Here is a 10664-nt window from a genome sequence, read left to right as displayed (position 1 = left end):
AAGTAGGGGCCATAGGGCGGAGTGCACACGGGACGGTGGTACGCGAGTTACCCAGCTTCGGAACACCTGCACGATGACAGGGCCTACTGCTGCTTGTCCGGAATTATCTGGGCGCTTTCGCGTTGTTACAATGAGTTGTGGTTGTGCCTCTAGGGCTCCCAGGATCCGGCTTATAAAGGCGCACGGATCTAGGGTTTACATGGAGAGTCCTAGCCGGATTACAGATAGCTTAACTATGGTACAATGTCTTGCCGTGTACGCCACGAATCCGCCTTCCATATATGTCGTACTGGATCCGGGTTCCTCATGGGCCTCCGTGGATCCGGGTTCCTCCTAATGTCGGTACGGATCCGGCTTACTGATCCTGGGCCGGACTTCTTCCTTCATGATCAACAACAACTGGGCCGCCCGATGGGCCACATGCCTCATCACCGTCTGTGGGCCACCCGGGCTTGCCGGATCTAGGCACTGTCGATGGTACACCCATGATGTATACCCACAACAGTAGCCCCCGCAGTTCTCCGAGTTTCGCCTCGCTCGCTTCCGCCTTGCTAGTCCATCATGGTCTCCGACAATGTCAGTAACGCGGAGAAACTTGAAGAACTCCAACTTCACATTTTCTTCTTTTCCCAACCTCTAGTCGGAAAATGCTCCCATTCTGCGGGACTTCATCCATCGACGATTTGAATACGTTTCCGGGTTCCCCTGCTTCGAATGAGAACTTCTTATCTTCGCGCTGCTTACCCGGAATCTTAAGAGACTCAAACGGTTCCGCCAATTCAGGCGCCATTTTCGCGCGATTTGCGCGGTAACTTATCCTTAGCCATTTTTACCGTTTAGGGTTTTGGACACGTGTCACACATCCAACGGCGCGACGCTTGCGTTCCGACCACAGGATGCGGAGCACGAATCTCGTCCCTCCGGCCTATAAATATCCACCGTAAACCCTAACTCCTCATTCACCCCCCTTTCTCACCTCTCCACGCAGTGCCGCTCGCGAGCTCCTCCTCCGCCGTGCCGGAACCCGCCGGAAAACTCGCCGGAGCATCACCGGAGCGATTTCACCACCGTGGTGTTCATCGTGTTCTTAACTCCGGCGAGCCACCGTACGAAAACCTCGTCGCCGGCGACTCCGACCACCGCGGAATCCATTACGGTAAGTTCTTCGAGCTTCGTTTCTTTGCCGCAGTTGGTAGGGATGATCGTTAGGACGAAGACGCGGATCCGACTAAACCTTGTTTTTCCGCGATCTTTTCTGTCTTCAGATGTCTTCCGCGACTCCGCCTCCCACCACTGAGCCGATCATGGCAACGCCCATCTCCTCCGCTCCGCCTCCCTTCGTCCCAGTCCAGCCTGGATCCCACTAAGGATTCCGGCAAGGACACCGAGGGCACCTCAGCTTTCCCGGAGAAAACCTCCGAGGCGGAACAAACAGAGAAGAAGGCGGAAGAGACTGCTGCCAAGAAATCCAAAGCCCGCCAGCGGGATTCGGAATCCAAAGGGAAATGGTGGCCCTGCACCACCACAGAGACTGAGCTGAAGAACTTGGAGGGGGAAGGCTTCTTGCAACCCGGAAGCTGGAGGACAACGCCGAATGCCTTAGCTCCAGTCCCCCAAGACAACGAGATGGTGCTGACGAAAGCATTAGTGGAGCGGGGCTTCTCATTTCCGCCTTCGGACTTCTTCCTAGAGATCCTGAAGGCTTATGGGCTCCAGCCCCACAACATCTCGCCGAACAGCGTGCTTGCGATCAGCAATCACGTCACCCTCTGCGAGGGCCATCTCCGGGTAACTCCCGAGCTCTCCCTGTTCCAATACTATTTCACCGTCAAGAAGGAGAGGATCCGGCATTCCACCGAGCCGGCAACATGCGGATCCATCACCTTCATGATCCGCCCGGGCCGCGTCTATCCCCACACCGACCGCCACGAATCCGCGCGGTACTGGTCTGGGGGTTTCTTCTACTTGAAGGACGTCTCCGACCCCGCGAGCGAAAGAAAGCTGCCACCGTTCAAGAACTGCCCCGCCACCGAGCTTCCGGCATGGTCGCACTGCCCCCACCTTTCCGAGTCGCTCCAGCTCACACGCGCCGTCAGGCGGATCTGTAAGCTGACGGAGGAGGGGCTGACAGGGAAGGACTTGACCCTTTCCTGGTTCACCAAGCGGATCCAGCCGCTCCAACACAGGGACCGCCTGATGTTCCAATACACAGGGCGCGATGACCCAATGCGCGCCACAAAAGACAATCTTTCCGCCGACGCCATCGACAAGAGGATCCGGCTCCTCATCAAGATCCCACGTGAACTTCACGTTCACGTGTGCAACAAAGACATTCATATGAATGGTTCCGGAACCGCGGTACGTCGTCTTGACTCTAGTCTATTGTTTCTCTTCGCATTCAAACTTTTTATCTAAGTGTTTAACTCTGCATTAGCTCGAGGCGCTTGAAGAAAACGAACTCGGAACTATCCTCCGGGTTCCTTCCACCGGCAACACGGATCCGGAAGCCGCATCGGAGGCGGAAGCTCCCGAGGCTCCGCGCCCCGCTAAGAGGAAGAGGCCTGCTCCTTCCAGCCCCTATGCGAAACGCGCCCGCGAAGTGCTTAGCACTGCGGCTACCCGGAAAGCGGAGGCGGAAAAGAAGCGCCTCAAACCGATTAATACCGAAGAACAAGGGGCAGCCTCGCCATCCAAGCACTTCTTCAAGCCTTCCGGGTAAGCGCCTGTTTCCGAGATCCTTGTTCTGGTTTCACGCTCAAATTCTTACTTATACTTTTTTTTGTTTGTTCTGAAGCTCCGGAAGCCAACCCCCGAAAGCTCCAAGGATCCTGAAGAAGAGAACCAAACCGTCTCCGGCTTCAATTCTTGTTACTCCCGAGGTTGAAGTTCCGCCCAAGGCTTCATCCGCCTCCAAGCCGGATCCCAAAGATGTCATCAACCTTGATGACCTTCCTGAAGATCCCGCTGACCATGGTGACTCCGCCAAGGGGGCCTCCTCGTCTGTTCCTCCGCAAGATCAACCAAGCGCCGCTTTCGCGGAGCCCACAGAGGAAGAACAGGAGCAAAAGGCAAAGCTCCTTCAAGTCACCAACGCGACTCGGGTCGACCCTCGACCGACTCCATCCCTACAAAAGCTTACCTCGCACAGCCGCCACGCGGAAGTTTCCTCCATGCTGAACAAAGTGTGGGGAAAGCCGGACGAGGAGATGCGAGAGCTCGCCGACTCGGAGGACGGCCTGAAGGTGTTTTTCGCCAAGCACAAGGAAGTGCGGCAGGTAATACTAGCCCCCAAGCATTGGGTGATATATTTCCGTGTAACATGTATTAGCCTATGCTTTCCCAAAATGTACCTTAGGCGGAAATTTTAAAAAAATTATACCTCAAAGACTTTGAATTCCTCGCCAGCCCCCAAGATTTTAAATATCCGGCTAACTCCTTGCTGCTTCGCAGACCACGCGGAAATTGCACGAAGATCCGCGCGTGCATGTGCCGGAGCAAATCACGGAGATCGAGGTGCTGCGCCGTAACGCGGAAAATAGCCAAAAGGCTATCCAAGCTGCTTGAGTCCCGCCTTCGTGGTACGAGATCCGGGTTTTATTTTTTGTGCCGACATAATTGTTCGAGATGCGTAAATATGTGCAACTTTCTCGCCTACGTAAGAGACCGCCAAGCACTCCAAGTTCGACGAGCTATCCGCCAAGGTCCAGGTGCTTGAGGCGGAGAACGAGTCCCTCAAGACCTTCATGAAAGAATCCTCAGACAAGGAGAATCAGGCGAGGAAGGAACTCTCCGAGAAACACGCCCGCGACCTGGTGGAGCTGAATGACAAACTCAAGAAGAACCAGAGTCGTGTGACTTCCTTGGTATCGAAAAACAAAGTTCTGGAAACGGAGGCGGAGACCATCGACAAACTTATCTTCCGTAAGCATTTTTCCGCGTTGTTGTTCCGACTATCCTCGTATGCTTTATTCTCCGAACCGGAACTGAGCCTCCTTCTCCCACAGCAAGCCTTGGCTTCGAGTGGTCAAAAGAGTCTAACCTGAAGAGGACGGAGGCATACGAAGAGGTGCGGACTTCCATTGGCGCGCTATTTGAAGCCTGTCGCGGAATCGCCAAGACTCTGTCTTTGAAGAAGGCCAAAACTTCCGTGATCGACACGATGACCCAGCTAATGGAACAAGTTCCAGACTTCATCAAGGATTGACAAAAATCTTCCGCGCGCGGAGTCGCCTCTCTGGTCTTAGCCACCTGCAAGGCTCATTTCCCTTCCCTCAACTTTGCGGATGTTGCGCGCGGAGCTCCAAAAGGTTCCGACATGGGCGCCATCCTCGCGGAAACCCAAGGATACGAGCAAGTTGTTCGTCGGGCGAGTGAATCACTCGTTCTGGTACGGCAAGCACGCTTTGCCCAAGGGATTTTCCGATGCAGAGGAGGAAGAAGGCGAGCCGGAGTTTTACGGGGAGGGCTCCGGGTCGAGCATCGAGCGTTCCGATGGAGACTCCGGTGATGGCTCCGAGGCCGGCTCCGGCGACAGCGACGGCGACGGCTCCGCCTACCAGGAATCTGAAGAGGAGAGCTCCGAGTAGAGTTCCTGTTTGAACAATGAAACACAATTGCATCATTTTGGCCCCAAAGTGGGTTTGTAATAAGACTTTTAAATTTTTAAGTAGCTAGGGACGAAACGACTATGCATGGGGCGGAAACACTTATCCTGCAATCCGTTAATATTATGTGCATGTTTCGTTTTGTGTCGGAAAGCAAGTGCTGACTTCGTTGTTTTCCGGCTTGCCCACTTGACCTTCCGCGAGCCGGAAAACCTTAGCCGGAAACACTCGCCAGCGGCGACGAAACCCAATGGTAATCCGTCAATAACCGCGGAAATAAGCCCCAAAGCATAGGTGCCGGAAATCGCTACTAGGAATCCACGAGTTCGCAACAGATAACAATTTAATCAGAAAACTTAAGCTTACGTCCTAAAGGACGATTTTTTAAAAATCACAACTTTTTATACACGCCTAGGCGGAAATATCCAGCTCTGCGGTTTTAGTCGGAAAACACACAAGATCTAAAAATGAACAAGTAAAGGAGGTAAAAGACTCGAAGAGTGAACCATAAGCTTTATTTCATTGATCATGTATAACTATTACGTAGTTTATAACTCGGAAAGAATACGCTAAGTGTGGAAAGGACGTAGCTGTGCGATGTTCCGAGGGCGATCCGTCTCGTCGTAGATGTCATCCGGATCCTCACGCTTGCGTTTCCGGTGCCAATTAGCAGGTCTATCCCTTAGCTCTCGGAAATCAACAAGGTAGTACGATCCGTTATGAAGCACTTTGCTAACGACGAAGGGTCCTTCCCATGGGGACTGCAGCTTATGGTCTTTCACCTGCCGAAGGCGGAGGACCAGGTCTCCCGTCATGAACGAGCGATTCCGAACTCGACGACTGTGATAACGTCGGAGCTTCGCCGGTAGATGGCGGAGCGCTGGTCAGCCTAAATTCCGAGCCTCCTCGATCAGGTCCACGGATAGCTGTCCGGCCTCGTCGCCTGTTTCTTCATTGTAGGCGGAAACTCGCGGTGAATCGTGGATGATGTCGGAGGGAATCACGGCTTCGGATCCGTATACCGAGAAAAATGGGGTAAACCCCGTTGACCTCGTTAGGGGTAGTTCGCAAACTCCACAAGACAGTCGTCCAATTCGTCGCCCCAAGCTCCAGCCTGCTCGTGGCAGCGGTTCTTCAAGGCGTGGCTTGATTCCTGATAATATTAGACCGTTGGCCCTTTCAACTTGACCATTGGATTGTGGGTGAGCCACAGATGCAAGGTCCAATCGAATCCCCATTGTCTCACAATAATCCTTCAATTCTCCCTGAGCAAAGTTTGTGCCATTATCTGTGATTATGCTGTGTGGGATGCCGAATCTCATCACGAGGCTGCAGACAAATTTTAGTGCCGTAGCACCGTCGGCTCTTCTCACTGGCTTTGCCTCGATCCATTTGCTGAATTTGTCAACAGCGACCAAGAGGTATTCAAAACCGCCAGGAGATGATCTTTTTAACTTACCAACCATATCGAGCCCCCAGACCGCGAATGGCCAGGTGATAGGTATGGTCTTCAGCTCTTGGGCTGGAGCGTTTGGTTGAGTAGCGTAGTACTGACAACCTCGGCAGGTCTTGACTATTTTGTCAGCGTCTTCTTTAGCTGTGAGCCAGTAAAAGCCTAGCCGAAAAGCTTTTGCAACGAGTGACCTGGGAGCGGCATGATGCCCGCAATCCCCTGCATGGATCTCTCTGAGTATTTCAATGCCATCTTGATTAGAGACGCATTTGAGAAATACCCCGTTGCACTTCGTTTGTAGAGCTGTCCATCAACAATTGTGTAGGATCTTGCTCGTTCGATGATTCGTCGCGCGAGGACCTCGTCCTCTAGCAACTTCCGATCGATGAGGTAGTCCAGAAAGGCTGCGTCCAAGCCGGAATGATAGCCATCACTTCTCTAGCCGGAGATACCGCCACGTCCGGGTTTTCCGGGTTAGCGCCCTTCACCGAGGGTATCCGTAGGTGCTCCAGGAAAATGCCAGGCGGAATTGGTTTCCTGCCGGATCCGAGCTTGGATAGCATGTCTACCGCTGCGTTGTTGTCTCTCCGGATGTACTTGACTTCGTATCATAGAAAGCATTTGGCGATCTCGTCAACTTCGTCTCGGTAAGCCGCCATGACGGAATTTCTGGCGTTCCAGGTTCCGGCTACTTGCTGTGCCACCAGGTCGGAATCTCCGGCAGCGAGATAATGTGCTTGATCCCTATTTCCTTAGCGATGCGCAGTCCGTGTAGTAGAGCCTCGTACTCCGCCATGTTGTTTGTAGCTTCGAAGTGGATCCGCAAAACGTATCGCAATTCTTCTCCGTAGGGGACTTCAGTGGTGACTCCGGCTCCCGAGCCTTGATGCTGCTTGGATCCATCAAAGTGCATAACCCACGTCTCTGGTTCCGGCTCCAGATTTGCATCCGGAGCTTCCGTCCAATCTGCGACGAAATCTGCCAAGACCTGGGATTTGACCGCGGTCCTGGCTTTGTAGCCGATGTCGAAGGCGGATAATTCAATGCCCCATTTTGCTGTGCGTCCTGTTGCGTCGCCGTTGTTGAGAATCGTTGACAGCGGAGCCTTGCTCACGACCGATTATCGGATGTTCTTGGAAGTAATGTCTCAGCTTCCTCGCTGCCCGGGAATACTCCGTAGGCTAACTTCTGAAAGTGAGGGTAGCGCTCGTTTGGATTCCGTAAGGACCTCGCTAATATAGTAGACCGGCCTTTGGACTCCATATTCGTGACCTTCTTCCCCGTCGTTCCACCACGATGACGAGGCCGATGACCTCGTTGGTGGCTGCCGTGTAAAGGAGCATAGGCTCGACTCTCCTGGAGCCGCTAGGATAGGTGGGGAGGTGAGTATGTCTTTCAACCCTTGAAGTGCCGCATCCGCTGCCTCGTCCCAGACAAACTTGTCTGTTTTCTTCAATAGCTTGTACAGGGGAAGTGCCTTCTCGCCAAGACGGCTAACAAACCTGCTGATTGCTGCGACACAACCAGTGAGCCGTTGCACATCTTTGAGACAAGTTGGCCTTTTTATGAACAAAATTGCCTTGATTTTTTCTAGGTTTACTTCAATGCCCCTGTTAGAGACAATGAAGCCAAGGAGTTTTCCGGCTGGTACGCCAAAGACGCACTTCAGCGGATTCAACATCATCTTGTACCGACGGAGATTCTCAAAGGTTTCTGTGAGATCGCTGATCAAGTCGGATCCTTTCCGAGTCATGACCGCGATGTCGTCGACGTAGGCGTGTACGTTCCGGCCGATCTGGTCCTTCAAGCACCGCCGCATCGTACGTTGGTAGGTGGCACCTGCGTTTTTCAAGCCAAAGGGCATAGTAACATAGCAAGTAAGTGCCAAATGGGGTGATGAATGAGGTCGCCTTTTGGTCGGACTCCTTCATCCGGATCCGGTGATACCCGGAATACGCATCAAGAAAACACAGAAGTTCCGCCCGCCGTCGAATCAATGACTTGGTCAATGCGCGGCAGGGGAAACGGATCTTTCGAGCAATGTTTGTTCAAGCCGCAGTAATCGATGCACATTCTTAGTATTTCAGTATTCTTTTTGGGTACAAGGACGGGATTTGCGACCCAATCGGTGTGGATTACTTCTATTACAAAACCTGCCTCTAGTAACTTTGCTAATTCCATTCCTATGGCGCGGCGCTTCTTATCTCCAAAGCGTCGCATAGCTTGCTTCACCGGTTTAGCCCCGGGTTTATGTTGAGGTAGTGCTCGGCGAGTTCCCTTGGTACTCCGGACATGTCGAAGGTTGCCATGCGAAGATATCCATGTTAGCGCGGAGAAACTCGACGAGCGCGTCTTCCTATTTGGGGTCCATGTTGGCTCCGATCGAGACTTGCTTGGTAGCGTCATCTTCCTTGAAGTTGACTTTCTTGGTCTCTATCGCGGCCCCGAAGGAGTTTTTCTGTTCGGAGATCTCGCTTCTTGGTGGTCCGCATCTCGGCCGGATCCACCGCGGCTCGTAGCCTTTCAGCCTCTTCTCCGGATATCACGGACTTCGCGAAGGCGGCTTCGCCCAACTCGCACTCATGAGCCTTTTTGTAGTCTCCGGATATGGTGATCATACCGTTAGGACCCGGAATCTTGAGCTTGTTGTAGATGTAGCACGCCCTTGCGTGGAACTTGTGGTAGGTGGGCCTGCCAAAGATGACGTGGTAGGAGCTCTTAAAGGGCACAACTTCAAACGTGATCTTCTCTTCGCGGAAATTGTGAACATCGCCGAAGGCCACGGGAAGTGTGATGCTGCCGAGGGAGTTTGCCTTCTTACCCGGAACCACGCCGTGAAACTCAGTGTTGCTGTGTTTGAGCTATTCCTTGGTGAGGTTCATCTGCTCCAGAGTTTCCAGGTACATGATGTTCAAGCTGGCTCCACCATCCATGAGGCACTTGGAGAAGTCATACCCGTCTATGCGGGGACTTACAACCAAGGCGTAGTATTCTTTTGGCACAATGGCAGGATGATCCTCTCTCGTCAAATGTGCACGGAACTTCCGACCACCCGACATATCGCGGCACAGCCCGGAACCGTGGCGTTCAGGATCCGGGTAGCCGACTTTGTAGCGCGGACTGTTGGGGTTCCGAGGAAAGTGTGGTAAGCCCCCACGCTCTTTTTCTCAAATGGGTTGGACTTACCTGCGGACCCTGCCTTGGGATCCGGCGAGTTATCGTCCTCGTCCATTGCCTCGGAACTGTCTTCCTCTTTGTCCTTGTTCTTGCCCTTGCCTCCTTTGCCGCGTGGGCGGTGCTTCCGGGCTCACTTGTATCCTGCCTCCGGGTCGTTCTTTAGGTCGTTGACCCACTTGCAGTTGCGGTTGGTGTGAGTGGACTTCCCTGTAACCGGATCCAAGTGGGCTAGGCAGGGCATGTCCCTATACTCCTCGTAGGTTTGCGGGGCGCGGGATCCGCCACCGTGACCTCTATGCCATGTCGTCGACCCCTGCCGGCTCCGCCTCCACGGCCGTGTCCTCTTCCGCCTCCTGAACCTCCGCGTTGGAACGCCATGGCGACCATGTCGGATCCGCCACTCTTATGGTCATCAGGGTTTTTGCGTTTATGGCTGCTGTTGTTGCCGTTATCACGGTTCTTCTTTTGTTGGTGTAGGGGGATTGCTGTAGTTGCGATATCACCGCCTGCGTCTTCATCGGCGGCAGTGTGGTCACTGGCAATGGAGATCATTTCATCCAAAGTCAGTTTATTTGCGTTAGCCAAACAAGTGAGCTTATGCCTCAGCAATCCTCCTCTCTACAGTCCACCGATGAAGGCGTACATGGCAGTGGTGTGGTCGACGTTTTCGCACTCGTTCTCGCATGCCAACCATCGTGTGAGGAAGTTTCTTGAGGATTCTCCCTTCTTCCGGATACAAGCTTGTAAGTCGCTTGCCGTAGCAGGTCTTTTGTAGGTGCCCCCGAAGTGTTTCTCGAAAGCGGTCTTCGGGTCAAACCAGCAAAAGATGGAGTTCTTCTCGAGGTCGCCGAGCCGGATCCGGGCTGGACCTACAAGGTACAACCGGAGCATGCGGCAGGCGATATTAGGGGTGCCTCCGGCGAAGGTTACTGCATTATAGTAATCCTCAATCCAGGTATCCGGCCTTTCGGTGCCATCATAATGCTTCAGGTTTCCGGGTAGCTTGAGGTTCATCCTTGGCTTTGGTTCCTCTCGAATCATCCTGCCAAAGCACTTCGGACCGATGTAGTCGGTTCTGTATTCGTTGAGGCGTTCCCGCGCGTCGCGCGAGCCGTGGCGGGGAGACTGTGAGCGAGAGCGAGATCTTCGGCCGCCGCCTCCGCCTCCACCTCCGCCGCCACCGCTAGGTGGTGGTGAGGGAGACCTGCGAGGGGGCCGATCCGACCTTTTGCTTCCGCCTTCAGATTCTCCCCGGCCCTCCCGGTGCTGGCTCCGGCTCCTGTGGCTGCCTTCGCCGTGGCGCTGGCTGCCCTGGTCGTTCCGGCTCCGGCGAGGTTCCGGATCGCGCTCCTCATCCCGACTCCTCCTAGGCTCGGGCTCACGATCATTGTTCTGGTTCCGACGAGGTTCCGACGTGCGCTCCCTGTTTC

The sequence above is a fragment of the Lolium rigidum genome, chromosome 1 (assembly GCF_022539505.1).
Source record: "Lolium rigidum isolate FL_2022 chromosome 1, APGP_CSIRO_Lrig_0.1, whole genome shotgun sequence".
NCBI lineage: Eukaryota > Viridiplantae > Streptophyta > Magnoliopsida > Poales > Poaceae > Lolium > Lolium rigidum.
This window is presented reverse-complemented; position numbering follows the sequence as displayed.